The sequence below is a fragment of the Acinonyx jubatus genome, chromosome C2, assembly GCF_027475565.1.
Source record: "Acinonyx jubatus isolate Ajub_Pintada_27869175 chromosome C2, VMU_Ajub_asm_v1.0, whole genome shotgun sequence".
Classification (NCBI taxonomy): Eukaryota; Metazoa; Chordata; class Mammalia; order Carnivora; family Felidae; genus Acinonyx; species Acinonyx jubatus.
Window position 1 is genome coordinate 65,331,866 of NC_069384.1, and position 20,108 is coordinate 65,351,973.

The 20,108-nt window shown below is 38.8% G+C and overlaps 1 pseudogene; it reads right to left on the reverse strand.

Annotated features, from left to right (window-relative positions):
- Nucleotides 1-5,559: 5,559 nt before the first annotated feature.
- LOC128315381 (40S ribosomal protein SA-like) lies at nucleotides 5,560-17,507 on the reverse strand (annotated as a pseudogene).
- Nucleotides 17,508-20,108: the final 2,601 nt, after the last annotated feature.

Genomic DNA, 20,108 nt, shown 5'->3' on the forward strand with positions numbered 1-20,108 from the left:
TTGTCAGGAGAGACCTCTGTGAGAGAGTCATCTGGTAGTTAGATCTTAAAGAGGAGGTTGATGTCAATGAGGTTTAAAATTAAAACTACCCCCTTTCGGCATTATGTATCTAGTAGGACAGTCATTCTCAAAGCATGGACCCTGGACCAGCTGCAAAGCTTCATTTGGGAACTTGTTAGAAATACAGGTTCTAAGACTTTAAGCCAAACCTACTGAATCAGAAACTTGGGTTGGGCCCAGCAATGTTTCAGCAAGCCATTGGTGTGATTCTGATGAATGTTTGAGGAGTTTGGGAGTTTGAGATGTCAAAACTGAATGCTGTGCTTAACTACTGTGACCAGCTGAAGGTGAAAAAGGAATATTAACTTTTAGTGACCACCACCCCCCCCACCTTCCAGACCCTTACTGGATCCAGCTGAAGGCTCTACAGACCAATGAACAATGGCATTTGTTTTAATTTTTTTTAATGTTTATTTATTTTTGAGAGAAAGAGAGAGACAGAGCATGAACAGGGGAGGAGAGAGAGGGAGACACAGAACCCGAAGCAGGCTCCAGGCTCTGAGCTGTCAGCACAGAGCCCAATGCAGGGCTTGAACTCACAAATGGTGAGATCATGACCTGAGCTGAAGTTGGACGCTTAACTAACTGAGCAATGGCACTTGTTTTAACCAATCACGTAAGACCTTTGGACTGGCTCCATTCTATCAGAGTATTAGTTTCCAATCCTTAATTAGCATAAACATCTTGAATCTCTTCCACTTTTCTAAAGCACTTACAAAATTCTGACTTTTCCCCCTCAGCAAACTAGTCAATGATTTTTTTTTTTTTAACTGATGAGTGTCTTTTTGTCAGGCCAATAAATAAACTCTAAAGTCTGCTTTCTTTTTTACTGGTGAAGCTCTGGTGGTCTTGTCTTATTGCTTTACAGACAGCACGCAGTCAGCAGGTTACTCTAGGATGTAAGCTTACGTTTTCACCCCCGGACAAGTACTTTAGAATAGGAAGTTCTGTATTCTAATCCTTGTGTCAACCCAACTTGTGGAAGCAAGCTGCTTAGATCTTGGAGTGTCAGTTTTCTCATTTGTAAAAAACAAGGAGGCAATCATCAATCAACATAGTGGCTGTGAGGTTGCTGGGTAAAGTGGAAAGTGGATATACACAAAAGCATTAGTATCATTTTGTGAGCCTTTCTCCATACTGCATTCAATACCTTCATTTTTTCCCTTGTCATCAGAGCACCCCACAGGGGAAGCCTGCAGCCTGGGCATGGTCTATACTCCTCTGGAGGCCTTGCCAGCAGGGCAAACATCATTGTTTTGGAATTAATCTGGGTGAATGGAATGGCAGAAAATATTCCAGCTTGAGGGATCATAGATAAAAACATTAGATGATTATAGGAATACATTATAGACTTTCCATCAGAACTTGGAAATGACATTGCAAATTGGTGTGCAATTTACAATAAAAAATGCTCTTCTAATCCTTGGAATGAACAATTGGCTTATGGCAAATCTTCTGAGCCTCCCCAAATGAAAGTGTTCTGCATGCAGAGCATCTCATTACCTGACACAAACAAATAGGGTACAGCTGATGCCAGTGTCTAGCAGTCCTAGGAAATAAACTGCTGCTTCTGGTAAATAAGTGGGAGCTTATATTGAATTATTTGCTAAGGGCCAAATTAGTCCCTTGTAGTGTATGCAACATTTCTCAAGAATAAAAGATGTTTTTCTGCTTAAATAGTACCCTGACCAAGGCAATTATTACTGTAATGTATCTGACATAGGAATGATCCTGACACTTCCCCTGGGTCTTTAGGAATAAGAGGATTTTTCTAAAGCATGCTAACATTAAAAAGAAAGATCTCTAGACAAGCAGAGAATATATTTAATGGAGAAGGGAAGGTAACATCATTTGTCTAGCTCTTACTCTGTGCCAGGCACTGCACTAAATGTTACAAGTATTAACCTTATCCTCACAATAACTCTGAGAGGTAGCTATATTCCCCCACATTTTAACAGAATAGGACACTGTGGCTCAGACCAGTTAAATGGTTTTCACAATGTCACAGAGCACACAGTTTATGGCAGAATGGAGATTCAAGTTCAGTAGGTGGTCGTTATCTAGACAGTTGCAGCAGCCTCCTGTGCTAGATAGCTTCCTATGCCCATCCAGATGCCATCTATACCTTTCTCCATCTTGCTTTGCACTTGGAGAGGCTGCCCCAACTTGCCTTCTGCTTTCCAGTTGTGTTTGACCCACAGGGAGTATTGGCCAGAGGCAAAAACAGGGAGGCAAATGAGGCCAAGGTTTTTATGCTCCCCTCCCTAGCTCTTTCTTGCTCCATCATTCAGAAATCTTAGCTCCTCCTCCTCTGAGAGCCCTGCACCCTGGCCACATCTCCCCAAATCTTCCAATCTCAGTGTGCCATACAGTTAATTTTGCTTTGACCAGCTTATAACACATCAAAGCTTACACATGACTGCCCCTCCATTTTGTTGTTGTTTTGTTGCTGGTCCTCATTCAAATGAAGTTGTTGAATGATGGACATGTTCTGCTTATCCTACACAGTGTCCTACCTGAATAGCTCCTGGTTCAATGTTTAGAGAGTGTCTCTACCTCTGGCTACTGCTCACTGAGAAAAACCAAAGGGTTTTTATGAACAAAAGCACCTCACTGAGCCATATGTGGTTTCTGAATGATGACATTCAGAGTCTGGTGAAAAATAGTAACAGAACCTGACATTAATACAAAGTTCTATAGCTTTACATTCATTGCTTTCTATTTAAGGATACATTAGAAGCTAGGTGTGGACCTGGAAAAAGAAAATAGCTGAACATGAAGTTAAAGTTTTTTTTAAAGACAGGTAATGACTGAACTCTGATCAAGACACATAACAGCTGTTGAAGGTCTCATCTTTTTCCAAACTATTTTCATTAAGCTGATGAAACTAGTCTGTTTGGACAGTGCTAACTCACTCCTGTTTTTTTGAGTGAATTTATTACCCATGACTTCAGAAGAATAAAGAGGAAATAGACTATTAAATAGAACAGATACAGTGAGTATTTCACCACATGTTAATGCTATAGGTACAAATAAAACCCTTGGTGATCAGCAAATGTAACAGTCCCAACATTTTCAAAGGTGCCATTCTTAAAAGTCTAATGTGATGCATGGATGGGCAATACTTTTTTAAAAACCAGCTTCATGATATTTTTGTGCGTGAAATGACAAGATATTTTGGAATCATCATCTTACCAGAAGGTAGTTACTCTATTATTAGATAATTATGGCACTTAACACAAGAAAGGAAGATAGAAATGGGTAGTATTTTAAAATGTCTTCCCATAATTACGAAATATCCCTTTTAGTCTCTAGTAATACTTCTTACCTCCAAGTGCACTTTGCTGATATTTAATTTCGTCAGATTTCCTTTAATGAGTGTTTATGTAGTAGATCTTTTCTCATCCTTTTATTTTCAAACATCCTCTTTTTACTTAATGTGTGACTCTGGTGAATAAATAGCATATAGCTGGGTTTTGTGTTTTTTAAATGCAGTCTGACAAACTGTCTTTCAATTGGATTATAGACTACTGACATTTAAAATTATTAATAATTAATGGTAGAGTTTGAGTCTAACACCTTGCTATTTGTTCTCTTGTGCTTTGTTCCTTTTTTTCTCATTTCCTGCCTTCTCTTGCATTATGAAAACATTTTTTATTATTCCATTTTTCTCTGTTCACTTTATAGTTATACATCTTACATAGTTCTCTTAGTTGTTACAGACACTACAATAAGCATCCTTGATGTGTTATAGTCTACCTTAAATGAGTACTCTAAATGAGGCAAGGACCTTTGCAACGGTTTAACTGTATTTAGTGCCCACCACAATTTGTGCTATTCTTGTCATGTATCTTACTTCTACATATGCATCTATTATTGTTCTGATGTAAACAGTCAATATTCTTTTATATTTAACCATGTATTTACCCTTTCCAGTGCCCTTTCATGCTACCTTCTGAGATCATTTTCTTTCAGCCTGAAGAACTTTCTAGTGTTTCTTTTGGTTCACAGCTGCTGGCACTGAAGTTTTATTTGTGTGAAAACTTCCTTACTTAATCTTCACTTTTATTTGTCTATCTGCATTGTGGCATGATTTACATATAATATTCATTCATTTTAGGTGTATAGCTTGATGAACTTTGGTAAATCGCATATATATGTGCATCCATACACCCCCCCCGCCCCAAATCCAGTTTAGAATACTTCTATTACCCACAAAAAGTTTCCTTCTGACCTTTTGCAGTCTATGCTTGCCCCAGGGAACCACTGGTCTGCTTCAGGTCGTTGTAGTTTTACCTTTTCTACAATTTCATATACATGGAATCATATAGTATGTTGCTTTTTGTGACTAATTTCTTCTATTTAGCACGGTGTTTTTGAGATTCATCCATGTTGTTATGTGTACCAGTAGCTCATTCCTCTTAATTACTGAGTAATAGCCCATTGTGTGGATATGCTGTATTTTGATTATCCATTCACTAGATGTTGGACATTTATATGGTTACATTTATGACTATTATAAATGCTTATGCTGTAAATATTCATATACCAGTTTTGTGAGGATGTGTTTGCATTTTTCTTGGGTAGATATCTGGGAAATTGCTGAACCATATGGTAAGTATATGCTTAACTTTTTAAAAAATTGCTAAACTGACTTTCAAAGTGGTTCTACATTTTACATTCTTGCTTGTGATATATGAGGACTCCAGTTGCTCTACATTCACCAAGGCTTAATATTGTCAGTATTTAAATTTCAGCCACCATACTAAGTGAACTGTTAATTTGCATTTTCCTAATGGCTAATGATTTGGTACATCTCTTCATGAGCTTGTGGGCCATCAACATACTTTTTCTGGTAAAATATTTGCTCAAATCTTTTGTTCAATTTGTCTCTGTCAAGTCTTGAGAGTTTTTAAAATATATTCTGAATATAAGTCCTTTGTCAGATACATGTTTTATTTTGCAAAGATCTTCTGTCTGTGGTTTGCCTTTTCATCTTTTTTGATATTAATATGATAGATGACATTGAATGACTTTGAGATATTGAACAACATCACATTAACAGGATAAATTCCCTTGATTCTGGTATATTATTCTTTTTATATATTACTGGATTCAATTTGCTAATATCTTGTTGGGATTTTTATGTCTCTGATAATGGAGTATATTCACTTCTAGTTTTCTTTTCCAGTACTTTGTTTGGTTTTTATATCAAGATAATGCTAGCCTCATAAAGTAAGCTGGGGAGTGTTACCCCTCTTCTGTTTTCTGGAAGAAATTGTGTAGAATAATATTAATTCTTCTTTAAACATTTTGCACATTCACCAGTGAAACTGCCTGGGCTTGGAGCTTTCTTCTTTGGAAGATTTTAAACTATGAATTTATCTCTTTAATAGCTATAGTACTATGTAGGTTAAAGAAGTTAGCCCATCTCCCCTAAGTCGTTGAAAATTTGTGTGTTGAGTTGTTCTTCACTGTATTCCCTTATTTATTTATTTATTTATTTATTTATTTAAAATGTTTATTTTTGAGAGAGTATGCAAGTGGGGGAGGGGCAGAGAAAGAGGGGGACAGAGGATCTGAAGCGGGCTCTGTGCTGATAGCAGTGAGTCAGATGAGGGGCTAAAACTCATGAACCATGGGGTCATGATCTGAGCCAAAGTTAGACACTCAACCAACTGAGCCACCCAAACTTATTCTTTTAATGTCTGCAGGGTCTATAGTCATATCCTCTCTTTCATTCCTGATAGTGGCAATTTCTCTCCTCTCTGGCTAAAGATTGATCAATTTTATTGAGCTTTTGATCTCACCGGTTTTTTTTTATTGGTCTTGTTTTCAATTTCATTGATTTTTTTGCTCTTATATTTTTTCCATCCTGCTTATTTGAGTTTTATTTTACTCATCATTTTTCAGTTTCTCAAGGTGGAGTTTAGAATATTGATTTGAGAACTTTCATCTTTGCCAATAAAACATTTAATGCTATAAATATTTCTGTAAGCAATGCTTTAATTGCATCCACATATTATGATATGTTGCATTTTCATTTTTGTTCAGTTTTAGATATTTTCTAATTTTTGCTTTAGAAAAGTATTTTAAAGAACTCAAGACGAGAATACTCATATTTACTTATATATTTGCTATTTCCTTGATTTCTCTTCATTTCTGATGTCCCAAGTTTCCTTCTAGTAACATTTTCCTTCAGTCTGAAGGATTTTCTTTAGCAATTATTTTTGGGTAGGTCTGCTTGCTCTTAGTTTTCCTTCATTGAGAATGTCTTTCATCCAGACGGCCAACAGACACATGAAAAGATGCTCAACATCACTCATCATCAGGGAAATACAAATCAAAACCACACTGAGATACCACCTTATGCCAGTCAGAGTGGCTAAAATGAACACATCAGGAGACTATAGATGCTAAAGAGAATGTGGAGAAAAGGGAACCCTCTTGCACTGTTGGTGGGAATGCAAACTGGTGCAGCTGCTCTGGAAAACAGTGTGGACGTTCCTCAAAAAATTAAAAATAGATCTACCCTATGACCCTGTAATCGCACTGCTAGGAATTGACCCAAGGGATACAGGAGTACTGATGCATAGGGGCACTTGCACCCCAATGTTTATAGCAGCACTTTCAACAACAGCCAAATCATGGAAAGAGCCTAAATGTCCATCAACTGACGAATGGATAAAGAAGATGTGGTTTATATATACAATGGAATACTACTTGGCAATGAGAAAGAATGAAATCTGGCCATTTGCAGCAATGTGGATAGAACTGGAGGGTATTACACTAAGTGAAATAAGTCAGGCAGAGAAACACAGATACCATGTGTTTTCACTCCCATGTGGATCCTGAGAAACTTAACAGAAGACCATGGGGGAGGGGAACGGGAAAAAAAAGTTACAGAGAGGGAGGGAGGCAAACCATAAGAGACAAATACTGAGAAACAAACTGAGGGTTGATGGGGGTGGGGTGGTGGGAGAGAGGTAAAAGTGGGTGATGGGCACTGAGAAGGGCACCTGTTAGGATGAGCACTGGATGTTGTATGGAAACCAATTCAATAATAAATTATGTTTAATATAAAAAAAGTAAAAATAAATAAAAAAAGAGAGAGAATGTCTTTATTTCATCTTCCTTCCTAAAGGTTGTTTTATTGGATATAGAATTCTGGTTTCAGTATTTTTTTCCTAGCATTTTATGAATGTTGTTCCACTTCCTTCTGTCCTCCATAGTCTCTAGTAAGAATTCTATAGTTATTCAAATTATTGTTTGCCTTTAAATAATAAGTCCTTTTCCTCTGGGCACCCTCAAGTGTTTTTCTTTGTGGTTAGTTTATAAGTTTGCTAACAATATGTCTGGGCACAGAATTCTTTGGGTTTATCCTGTTGAGGTTTTCTGAACTCCTTGAGTCTGTAGATTTATGCCTTTGACAAAATTTGGGAATTTTTAGCCATCATTTCTTCAAATACTTTTTCTACACTCCACTTCTATCCTTCCCTGTGGGACTCTGATGACATCAATGCTAGATCATTTGTTATTATTTCACAGGTGTGTGAAACTCTATTCTTAAAAACAAAATCTGTCTCCTCTCTCATTCACTTTGGGTAAATTCTACTGATCTGTCTTCAAGTTCACTAATACTTTCCTCTGCCATCTCTCTACTGATGTTGGGCCCATTTAGTTTTTGTTTTACAGTTCTGTGTTTTTTAATTCTAAAATTGCCCTTTGTTTCTTCTTTATATCTTTATTTGCTGAGACTTTTTAGCTTTTTATATTTAAGAGTGTTTGCCTTTACTTTTTGGAGTTATTTTCATAATAGTTGCTTTCATTATCAGATAATGTGTGTCATCTTGGCATTGGCATATATTGATTATCTTTTACCACACAGGGTTGAGATTTTGCTAGTTCTTTATGTGTTGATTATTTTTGGATTGTGTTTTGGACATTTTGAATATTACATTATGGGATTCTGGGTATTTGTTTTGTTTTAACAGACAACCAATCCAGTTGGGTTCAGGTACACGTTCCAACCAGCTTTCTGTGGCTTCAATATAATGTCTAATTGCAAAGATTTCTCAGTGCTATTCAGATCTGTCTTGCATGTGCACCACCCAGTGGATAGTTTGGGACCCTGGCAGTGGTTAATTCTGTAGATTAGTTCTTACAGTCTCTGGCATGCTGTTTAGGGTTTAGATCCATGTGTGTATACTTGGAAATGAGTTCATAAGCAACTTTATAGGGCTTTTCCAATATCCTCCCTATGGTAATTTCTTCAGTACTTTCTGGTTACCTGGAGTTATCCAGCAAGAATTTGGGTTATATTTATCCACTATGTTGCACACTTTTTGTAATTACAATGATGTTCAGGGCTAACCAGTATGATAACACAGAGAAGATAAAAAGTAATGGGGGTTTGTCTAACCCTCTGAGAATCACAGCTCCTCTAATCAGAGAGGAAGGTTCCCCTCCCTCAGCCTTTTAGAATCCTGCAGGCCAGTTGTCACTACAGTTGCTGTCACTGCCACTGCTGTTATGGGATTTCTTAGAGGGTGGGGTATGAAAGAATGAAGAAAAGATAAGGGGCAGGGGTTTCCCCCATTTGAGAATTAGGAGACTTCCATGCTTTGGGGGCCAGAAATAGATAGCTTCTCCTGGAGCTCTGTCTGTGCAGATGCCCACCTCCAAGTTTTGTGTTGCTTACAGTTCACCCTGATATATTGGAAGGAAAGGATAATAAACTCACCACCAGTTTGATGGTACTTCAAATTCTAGTCCTTTCCCCCAACCACCAGCTACTATTTAATTTTCAGAGTCCTTGAAAAAGCTGCTATATCCCATCTATCCAGGTTTTTATTCCCTGCATCCTGTGTGGACTATGTTTACTCCAGTGTACCCAGAATGGGAAGATTCTATCTTGTTTGAGCCACTGAATTATTGTTGGGTCCTTGGTAACAGTACTGAAACCCATCCAGACTTACTGGGCCATTTCCATCATTCCTTTGTTTTGCATTGCACCTACTCTGCAATCCTTTAATCTTGGATTAATCCTAAAATCCACCTTTTTGACCCCTACTCCTAGAATGATGAGCTGGGCTGAAGAAAATTCATTCAACCATGTGGGCTGGTGTCTTTCACTTGTTAAATATCTCTGCACAGCTCTCTTGCTCCTCAAAACTCTTACTGCCATACTTTCACTTTCTCAGCAGATGTCTTTACCTCCTACTACACAGAGAAAATGTCACTAGTAGGCAGTTTCTTACTGCTTACCTATAGCAGTGTTTTCCTCTTGTTTTAAATAGATATCGCTCCTTCCCTTCTCCTGTTGAAGGAGCTATTGCTTCCTGCGCTCTGGATCCTGTCTCCTTCTGTTTTCCTAACGTTATCTATAAATTATTATCCTTTTTCTTCCATCTTCCACTTAATCTTCTTCAAGGGCTCCTATACTTCAGCATATAACATGCAAAGTCTCTATTTTACCTCAAGTATCACAAACATCTCCTAATACTCTTCCTGTATTAGTCAGGGTAACCCAAAAGGTATTTTTTTTTCTATATACATTTATTTTTTTTTCAATATATGAAATTTATTGTCAAATTGGTTTCCATATAACACCCAGTGCTCATCCCAAAAGGTGCCCTCCTCATTACCCATCCCCCACCCTCCCCTCCCTCCCACCCCCCATCAACCCTCAGTTTGTTCTCAGTTTTTAAGAGTCTCTTATGCTTTGGCTCTCTCCCACTCTAACCTCTTTTTTTTTTTTTCCTTCCCCTCCCCCATGGGTTTCTGTTAAGTTTCTCAGGATCCACATAACAGTGAAACCATATGGTATCTGTCTTTGTCTGTATGGCTTATTTCACTTAGCATCACACTCTCCAGTTCCATCCACGTTGCTACAAAGGGCCATAGTTCGTTCTTTCTCATTGCCATGTAGTACTCCATTGTGTATATAAACCACAATTTCTTTATCCATTCATCAGTTGATGGACATTTAGGCTCTTTCCATAATTTGGCTATTGTTGAGAGTGCTGCTATAAACATTGGGGTACAAGTGCCCCTATGCATCAGTACTCCTGTATCCCTTGGGTAAATTCCTAGCAGTGCTATTGCTGGGTCATAGGGTAGGTCTATTTTTAATTTTCTGAGGAACCTCCACACTGTTTTCCAGAGTGGCTGCACCAGTTTGCATTCCCACCAACAGTGCAAGAGGGTTCCCGTTTCTCCACATCCTCTCCAGCATCTATAGTCTCCTGATTTGTTCATTTTGGCCACTCTGACTGGCGTGAGGTGATATCTGAGTGTGGTTTTGATTTGTATTTCCCTGATAAGGAGCGACATTGAGCATCTTTTCATGTGCCTGTTGGCCATCCGGATGTCTTCTTTAGAGAAGTGTCTATTCATGTTTTCTGCCCATTTCTCCACTGGGTTATTTGTTTTTTGGGTGTGGAGTTTGGTGAGCTCTTTATAGATTTTGGATACTAGCCCTTTGTCCGATATGTCATTTGCAAATATCTTTTCCCATTCCGTTGGTTGCCTTTTAGTTTTGTTGGTTGTTTCCTTTGCTCTGCAGAAGCTTTTTATCTTCATAAGGTCCCAGTAGTTCATTTTTGCTTTTAATTCCCTTGCCTCCAAAAGGTATTTTTTTAAATGATATTTATATCTCTGAGGCTTAATACACACAACTTTTTTTTTTACTCATGTGAAGTTCAACATAAGTGTAATTGGCTGGGTGACTCTCCTGGGCACCCCTTTTCTGACTCAGGCATTCAGGTTCCTTCCATCTTGTGATAAAACCATTTTCAACATGAGGCCTTCAGGTTTTCTGTGGAAGTGAAAACTGTATAGGATAGATTCACTTAACCCCCTTGGCTCAAAATGACCTACACACTTTAACTCACATTCTTTTAGCAAAAACTGGTCACATGGCTCCACTTGGAGAGAGCTGGGATAGGTCGACCCTGGTGAAGCAAAGGCTTCCCAGAATCCACTCAATACTGTAGAATCTTGAATTGCTGAATCATAAATCTTCAGTGGCCAGCCACCTATTTCAGTTATACTTCTTACCTCCGGTCTTACCACATATCCATCCACACAGAATCCATTGTGATCTTACCTAACACTGATATGATTGTGTCACTTCCCTGTTTAGCACTCATCAATTACTGCCCACTACCAAATAAATGAATCCAAACCCTCTGTTAGGGCATTCAAGACCATTTAGGATCTAGCCCTTCCAGCTTCATCTTTATGAGGTCTTGTCTTAGGCACCAGACCCATGAAACTGTTTCCGGTCCCCAGAAGCTGCATTATTGTTACTTGCCTCTGTACATTAGCACATGCTCTTCTGTCTGAAATATCCCTCTTTTCTGTGTCTAGTGGGAAAATGTCTACCTCTATTTCAAAACTCAGTATAAGTATCTTCCTCTGTGGAGGCTACTTTCCTCCTTAGGAAACTGTTCTCCTTAGGTAGAGTTGGTCCTTTAGTTTTTTTTGTGCTACCACTGAGCTTTCATCAAACTTCCATAGTAATACCCATTACACTGAGTTGAAATTTTATTTTTACATATGTGTCTCTCCTTTTTTAAACTGTGGAGCTCCTTGAGAAAATTGGAGCCATGACTTGCTATCTTGCTATTTCTATTTCCTAATATAGTGTCTGCCACATGATGGATGCTTACTAAATGTTCATGTAATGAATAATTAAATGAATGAATAAATGCAGTACAATTTCAGATATTTCTTACACTTCAATTTCAGTTTAATGTTCATCCTATATTTAAAAACTCTTAGGAAAATTATGAGCTTGTGCTATATTTACTGTCATCTTCTTCTAATGGAGAAGAATGGAAGACATTAAATTAAAGCCTTACAGAAATACACTAACATAAATTCTTGATTTGGTGGGGGAGGCTTCTCTATATTAAATCAACAAACTTAATGAAAGAATGAGCTGAAGTTATAGAGAGGCTAAAGTGAGGTTCTTCCCCTAGCCAGACTTATCAAAAAGAAAAGGGAGAGGACCCAAATAGATAAAATCATGAATGAAAGAGGAGAGATCACAACCAACACCAAAGAAATATGATTATAAGAGAATACTATGAAAAATTACATGCCAACAAACTGGACAATCTGAAAGAAATGGACAAATTATTGAGACTCACACACTACCAAAACTGAAACAGAAGAAACAGAAAATTTGAACAGGCCTCTAACCAGCAAAGAAACTGAATCAGTTATCAAAAATCTCCAAACAAACAAGAGTTCTAGACCAGATGGCTTCACAGGGGAATTCTACCATACAGTTAAAGAAGAATTAATGCCTATTCTTCTCAAACTGTTCCAAAAAATAGAGATGGAAAGAAAGCTTCCAAACTCATTCTATGAAGCCAGCATTACCTTGATTCCAAAGCCAGACAAAATCACACTAAAAAGGAGAACTAGAGGCCAATATCCCTGGTGAAACTGGATGCAAAATTCTCAACAAGATACTAGCAAATTGAATTCAACAGCACATTAAAAGAATTTCTCATCATGATCAAGTGGGATTTATTCTTGGGCTGCAGGTCTGGTTCAATATTTGCAAATCAATCAACATAATATACCGCATTAATAAAAGAAAGGATAAGAACTACACGATCCTGTCAATAGATTCAGGAAAAGCATTTGACAAAATACAGCATCTTTCTTGATAAAAACCCTGAAGAAAGTAAGGATAGAAAGAACATACCTCAACATCATAAAGGCCATATATGAAAGGCCCACAGCGAATATCATTCTCAATGGGGAGAATCTGAGAGCTTTCCCCCTAAGGTCAGGAACATAACAAGGGTGTCCACTCTCACCACTATTATTCAACATAGCACTGGAAGTCTTAGTCTCAGCAATCAGACAACAAAAAGAAATAAAAGGCATACAAACTGACAAAGAAGAAGTCAAACTTTCACTCTTTGCAGATGACATAATGCTCTGTATGGAAAACCCAAAAGACTCCACCAAAAAATTTCTAGAACTGATATGTGAATTCAGCAAAGTCACAGGATATAAAATCAATGTACAGAAATCAGTTGCATTTCTATACACCAATAATGAAGCAGCAGAAAAAGAAATCAAGGAATTGCTCCCATTAAGAATTTCACCAAAAACCACGAGATACCTAGGAATAAAGCTAACCAAAGAGGTAGAAGATGTCTATGCTGAAAACTATAGAAAGCTTATGAAAGAAATTGAAGAAGACCCCCCCAAAATGGGAAAATATTCCATGCTCCTGGATTGGAAGAACAAATATTGTTAAAATATTGATACTATGCAAAGCAATCTATACATTCAATGCAATCTCTATAAATATAACACCAGCATTCTTCACAGAGCTAGAACAAACAATTGTAAAATTCATATGGAACCAGAAAAGACCCTGAATAGCCAAAGTAGTGTTGAAAAAGAAAATCAAAGCTGGAGGCATCACAATTCCAGACTTCAAGCTGTATTACAAAGCTGTAATCATCAAGACAGTACTGGTGCAAAAACAGACACATAGATCAATGGAACAGATCAGAGAACCCAGAAATGGACCCCAGAATATATGGCCAACTAATCTTTGACAAAGCGGGGAAAGTATCCATTGGAAAAAAGACAGTCTCTTTAGCAAATGGTGCTGGGAGAACTGAACAGCAATGTGCAAAAGAATGAAACTGGACCACTCTCTTACACCATACACAAAAATAAATCCAAAATGGATGAAAGACCTAAATGTGAGACAAGAAACCATCAAAATCCTACAGGAGAAAACAGGCAGCAATCTCTTTGACCTTGGCCGCAGCAACTTCTTACTAGTTATGTCTGCAGAGGCAATGGAAATAAAAGCAAAAATGAATTATTGGGACCTCATCAAGACAAAAAGCTTCTGCACAGTGAAGGAAACAATCAACAAAACTAAAAGGCAACTGATGGAATGGGAGAAGATATTTGAAAATGACATATCAGATAAAGGGTTAGTATTCAAACTCTATAAAGAACTTATCAAATTCAACACCCCCCCCAAAAAAAATCCAGGGAAGAAATGGGCAGAAGACATGAATAGACACTTTTCCAAAGAAGACATCCAGGTGGCTAACAGAGACATGAAAAGAGGCTCAACATCACTCATCATCAGAGAAATACAAATCAAAAACACAATGAGATATGACCTCACATCTGCCAGAAGGGCTAAAATAAACAACTCAGGAAACCAGATGTTGGTGAGGCTGTGGAGAAAAGGAAACACGTTTGCACTGTTGGTGGGAATGCAAATTGGTATAGCCACTCTGGGGGAAAAAACAGTACAGTTTCCTCAAAAAGTTAAAAATAGAGCTACCCTATGACCCAGCAATTGCACTACTAGATGTTTTTCCAAAGGATACAAAAATGCTGATTTGTAGGGGCACATGCACCCCAATGTTTATAGCAGCACTACTGACACTAGCCAAATTATGGAAAGAGCCCAATGTCCATCAACTGATGAATAGATAAAGATATGGTGTGTGTGTATGTGTGCATATATATATATATATATATATATATACAAAAAATGTAATATTACTCAGTGATCAAAACGAATGAAATCTTATTTGTAACAACGTGGATGGAACTAGAGTATTATCATGCTAAGAGACATAGATCAGTCAGAGAAAGATAAATACATATGATTTCACTCACACGTGGAATTTAAGAAACACTGCAGATCAACATAGGGTAAAGGAAAGAAAAATAAGGTAAAAACACAGAGGAAGGCAAACCGTAAGAGATTTTTAAATACAGAGAATAAACTGAGGGTTGCTGGAGGGGGGAGCAGATGGAGGGGGGAGCAGAGCATTAAGGAGGACACTTGCTGGAATGAGCATTGGGTGTTATAAGTAAGTGATGAATCACTGGGTTCTACTCCTAAAACCAATAATACTATACTGTATGTTAACTAACTTTAATATAAATAAATAAGTAAGTAAGTGAGGTTCTTACTGATGCAAATATAATAGTTAAAGTTTCAACTCTGGAAAGTGAAAGAGTACAGAGAACACTAATAGGGACTTGAGAGGGTTTGGGTGATTGACATGAAAAGCTGGAGGAAACATTACTTCAGTCCATAATACAGTCATGAAAGGTGCAAGAGGGGCAAGAATGCTTCCCTGAACTCTTCCGAAAAATGAGAAAATAACTACAGTTCATTTAGATTTTGAATTAACCATATTTCATTAATAATTCTGTGAGAATCATTGTTCATCTATTTCATATATACTATCTCTTAATTAACTAAACTCTTCAGTTAATCAGCTTATCATTCCATCTGACCAGTTTGTGTAAGTAGAAATCACTCTATATTCAAAAGCAACAAACCATAAACCCAAATCCAAAAATCCCACAAATACCCTGATGACTGTATTATTTATTCTGACCCATAATCAGTTACTATCATAATTTGGGTGGCCTCCAGCTTGATCTATTATAGAAGTTTGCCACCTAGGGTGGCTGGGGGCAGAGGGATCAGTGGGAAGCTGGAGTGAGGCAGGACTATTCTTTATCAAGTTGAGATAAGAATCAGAAAAACTGTCCCAGCTAGAGGGACTAATGTAGAGCAGGAAAAGAGTCTGAGAAAGCCTCAGCCCTCATTTCTGACACCAGGATATGGATGCAACAGTGGGAAGTCTGCCTCTCCATGAATTTGGAGATTAGGGACATAAGGTCACCTTCTGAGTTGAACTAGTAAAATTCACAGACAATGGGGATATGATTAGTCATCTGTGGGAGTAAAACAAGACACTGTAAAATGCGTGGACCTCACAAAGCTCCAATCAAGATAGGTGATTTGGTGTAATCAGAGGAAGCCAAGTCCAGGATGTGAACGTCATTTAGCAGAGGATATTTAATCAATTGAATTGTACACTGCCTGGAGGAAGACTGGGTGAAAAGTGGATGGCGGTGTGGCCAGAAGGGGAAGTAATCAACTTGGGTTACAGAAAGTGAAAACCCAAGCATTGTGCAGAGGAGAGACCCTGCCCTTCGTGGCTGCTGGAGAAGTATGCTCTGCTGGGGGATTGGAGTGTCTCTTCTGATCTCTCTTCAGTACCCTTTGCACTCTTTGTTCAGCATTCATATTCATTTTGTTCCTAGGATTGGCTGCCTTGGACAGTGGACATAAGACCTTCAGTCCCTGGGAAGAAATGTCTCCCACTGTAAATTTGTAAGTTGACTATTGAGTAAACTTATGGTTTTGCCTGATTCAAGTGACCTTGAATTCTGGAAACTTCTGAGATCCTGATGAGCATAAACAATACAATTTGGAAGGTGGTCAAGGGGATACTACCTATGAGACCCCTTGATAGGCAGCCACAGCCTTCCCCTGGGAAGGCACTGACCTCATCTTCAGTCTTTTCTTGCTTTCAACAGACAGTGCCGCAATATCCACTGAGGTCAAGGATTCTTTTTTTTTTTTTTAACTTTTATTTATTTTTGAGACAGAGAGAGAGCATGAACAGGGGAGGATCAGAGAAAGAGGGAGACACAGAATCTGAAACAGGCTCCAGGCTCTGAGCCATCAGCACAGAGCCTGACGTGGGGCTCGAACCCAAGGACCGCGAGATCATGACCTGAGCCGAAGTCAGACGCTCAGCTGACTGAGCCACCCAGGCGCCCCAAAGGATTCTTAATCTGATGAGGCCAATGAGCTAATTGTTTTTTTAAAGAAACTGTTTCTTTTCCATCAACCTTACTTCATTTTATTTGCCTTTGTGGAAGACCAGCTTAAGACCACTCAGTGGTTATTCTTACCCACTCAGTGGCCTGAGGAGTGGGAGCTGCAGACCAGTCTTCAGTGGTAGACTGAGTGCTCCAGTCTTCAGTAGGGAACTGCTGAATAGGGACAGAGGAAACCTGCATGCCCTCAGACCAGTCTGTGACTTCAAGTTGAATCACATAAACTCAGGAGCTGGAGTAGTCCATTCACCCTGAAATTCCTCTTTGGTCACAGCCTTTTTAGCAGCAGCCTGCTTTTCCTTTCCAATCTCTTCAGTATCTCTGTATAAGTAGACATCAGGCATGACCTTCCATGGATGTTCATGGGAAATGGTGTCACACATGCACAGAACTCCCCAGGTCAGCATCAATTTTCAGACCCAGTGAGTGAGCTCCCTTGTTATTGCAAGGGATGGCAATGTCCACATAGCACAGAGGACAGTCTCTGTTACACAGAACAATGGTAGGAGGTTAACATAAGACACCTCTCTGAGAGGCTGGTGGTCAGTCTTTGGATTAGTAACCACGAGAAATCTCAGCTCCCAGAAGGCTGCCTGGATCTGGTTAGTGAAGGCTCTGGGAGTGAAGCAGCCAGCAATAGGAGTGGCTCCAGCAGCAAACTTCAGCACAGCTTGCTGTTCAGTATTCCTGGATGATATGACACTGACATGAGCCAGGTTTTCTTTTTTTTAAATGTTTGTTTATTTTTGAGACACAGAGTGTGAGTGGGGGAGGGGCAGAGAGAGGGAGACAAAGAATCTGAAGCAAGATCCAGGCTCTAAGCTATCAGCACAGAGACTGACACAGGGCTCGAACTCACAAACCGTGAGTTCATGAACTGAGCTGAAGTCGGACGCTTAACCGACTGAGCCACCCAGGCACCCCTGAGTCAGGTTTTCAATGGCAACAATGGCTCAAGCTGCCAGGAGAAGCTTCTCCCAGGTTCTCTTCAGATTCATGATGTAGATACCATCAATTTTCCTTTTGTAGATGTACTGTTCCATTTGGAATACCAACACAAGGTTGGTACCACCTAACTGGGTTCCTGCTGCAAGGAATTTGAGGGCATCCTACTCCTTCATTTGCTGGACGTCAAGGGCTCCAGACACTATGAAAGTTTCCCTTTAAGTTACAATGGGAACATAAAACAACGCCATTATAGACCCCTCCCTGGGTAGTGCGGAAAGCCAATGACCTAATTTTAAATTAATGTTTTGTTAAGTCCCATTTACTACTATGAAAAGAAATTCACAGATAATAAACCACCTATATACATATTTTTAATATAACATCCTAACTATAAAAATAAAGAAAAATACTGTTAGAAGAGGAATATTTTGTAATAAAATTTTAATATGTATTAGAGTATATTAATGCTTGGGGATGACTAGAAGATAGAATAAACTAGTCCATTGCTTTGAGATCACAGTGAATGTGGCAGAGACAAATGTAGACAGAGACAGGTGTGTTGGCAACTCAAATACCAAGAACAATGTCACTGTCAGTGAGATACTTTTCTGAAATTATGACTATTGCTGGTAAAGTTCTGAACCAAACACAGTACAGTCTTCTCTTTCTTTAAAAATGCTTAGAGGGCATGTATGGAAAATTCCATGTATATTAAAACTATGCAAAAGTAACTTGTATTTCCAAGTAAAATGGGACCGAATTCCACATCCAGACAATTATAAACAGATTTTTGCACAAAAATGTCCAGTGTGACTTTTGAAGGTTATACGGGACACACAACATTTCTTGGTTAAGGTGCCTGTGCTGCACACAATTGCACAATAGCATCCTTGGTTCCCTCTCACTACATGCCACTCGTGCCCCTCCCAATAATTGTGGCAATCAAAAATGCCCCCTTGAGTTTCCAATACATCCCTCAGGGGTGGTTCCACTCCTGTTGAGAAACACTAAATTAAATCAACAGGACTCAATATGAGGGTCCAATTAGACAAATGTGCCCTGTCCCATGGCATAATCATTCCATAACCTGGCATCAGAAAACCCCAGCTTGTGGGGAGAAGGGACAAGGATGGATGGAATCTAGTTCTAGAAGGAGAAGAAAGTAAGTAAGAAGTAATCAGGAAAGAAGTAAGAACTTAGGAGAGGAAACCAGGGTAATAGTTCACCTCTGGGATTTGGGCCAACATACAGGGAAGGGCCAACATAGAACTTTGGCTGCAGGGCCACCCATGTACCCAGGTTAGTTCTGGGTAGTAGTTATCCCAGACCTGGCTTAAAGGGAAGAATTTGTGGTCAACATGGGAGCCTGGATGTAGTCACTTGGTTCCTAGCACTTGGGTCTGGATATGTGACTTATTTCCAAACCCCTTGTGCACAGCACCAGCCAGAAATGATTCAGCATTAGGCCTGGGCTTAAGTCTTCTCAAATCATAGCAGCTGAGAAGATGAGAAGATAGCAAAGGAAGGAAAGACCAACAGCCACAGTTTATCAATGCCACACATGTGATTGGAGAGGGGATATCTATACAACATTTGATTTTCTTACATTAGAGTGTTTTTTGCCCTCACTTAAACACAAACTAATCAACTCTTTCTTCAAACAAAAATGTATGTTCAAGAGAACAGATTTGGGCATTCACAAACCATTTCACCCACCCCCACATCATTTATTTATTGGCTTCCTGTGGGTAGACATAAAACAGCTGCTTCGAACTCAGATTTGGAGTCCATTTCCAAAAGTGGGGCCATGAAGGCGTGGCCATAAATCAAGGCAATTGTTATACTGAATACCGCAATTTATAAGGATAAATACATAATTTTTCCTGGAGCCTGGGCTAAGGCCAGCCCTACAACCCATGCTTTGTGACTCAGGAGCCAAATAACACTCACATACACCCAATATTCCCTGAAGACCATCTCAACAGGATGATGCTTCATCTCCTGTGACCATTCCCAAAGTCCCATCCATGACAATTATCTAATCTCTGCTCAGAAATCAAATTATCCAATGCTTTACTCTATTGGCTTGAGCAGGCTTCTTTGTGCATACAGTTCCTGGAAAATACAAAAAGATGCTCTTATTTCCATCACCACCCTTTCAAAGTTCTTATTACTTCATCTGTCCCACATTCATTAGAGTGGATGGTCATGAGAACAAGCTCGGCTTTATAGTGCTGGATAGAATGTATTAGTAAAATCGAGTCTTAAAAGACACAGAGAGAAATAAAAGCATTCTGTGCATGAGAAAAGATTTTCCATTTTAGCCTGTAAAAAGAGGGAAGAGACTAAAGAGATTATCTGCTATTACAAAATAATCAAGG